Source organism: Myotis lucifugus, unplaced genomic scaffold (assembly GCF_000147115.1).
Source record: "Myotis lucifugus unplaced genomic scaffold, Myoluc2.0 scaffold_338, whole genome shotgun sequence".
NCBI lineage: Eukaryota > Metazoa > Chordata > Mammalia > Chiroptera > Vespertilionidae > Myotis > Myotis lucifugus.
The window spans coordinates 731,028-731,722 of NW_005871386.1; the positions used below are offsets into that span (position 1 = coordinate 731,028).

The window sequence follows — 695 nt, forward strand, 5'->3', positions numbered from 1 at the left end:
GGGGGAGCCTTCAGAGGGGAACCCCCCCAAAGGGGAACCATTAGACTTGCAGAGAGCTTTGCGGGCCCTGGGGGGGCCCTCCCCCCGGCCAAAGGGGAAGCCCAGGGCCCGCCCCCCCGGTGGGGGGTTTGGGGGTTAACCCGCACCGCCGAAGATTTGGGGCTGGCCCCGCCGGGCCGGGGGACGGGGATTTTGTTCTGAAGCCCGCATTGGAGCAGCAGGCCTTCGGCTCCCTGGGTGGGCCCCAGCTTCGAGAGCCCCGCGGAGCTGCGCTCGCTGGAGCCCCCAGCTGAAGGTTTCGGGAGGTGGGGGCGGTGGGAAGGCCTGAGAAACGCCGGTGCTGTGTTTTCATGGATGGGAGTGAGGAGGAGACAGGCAGGGGCCGTCAGTCACACAGAACCAGAAAAAGACGAATGAAGGGGGTCTGGAGGGAGAAGGTGGAGGAGAGAAGGGACCCAACGCCAGAGGAAGGCGAAGGTGAGGCATGGCGGGTAACACTCCCATCCGGGTGAGACTCTGCTCCAGGGAAGGGCAGCGGGTAAGGAGAGGGCGGCCTCTCCCCAAAGCCAGGCCACTGCAGTGCGGGGTCCCCGGAATCTTCTTCCACCCCAACTCATCGTTGTCCGGGTCTCTTCGAATTCCCGGTGGGAAGCTGTCCGCGTGGTGTGTGGGCTGGGAGGGGGGCTCTCAGGTGG

General features: G+C 66.3%; 1 protein-coding gene across 1 annotated transcript in view; it reads left to right on the top strand.

Moving 5' to 3' along the window:
- Positions 1 to 695, top strand: part of SKOR1 (SKI family transcriptional corepressor 1) — a 13,090-nt gene that overhangs the window by 6,955 nt on the left and 5,440 nt on the right.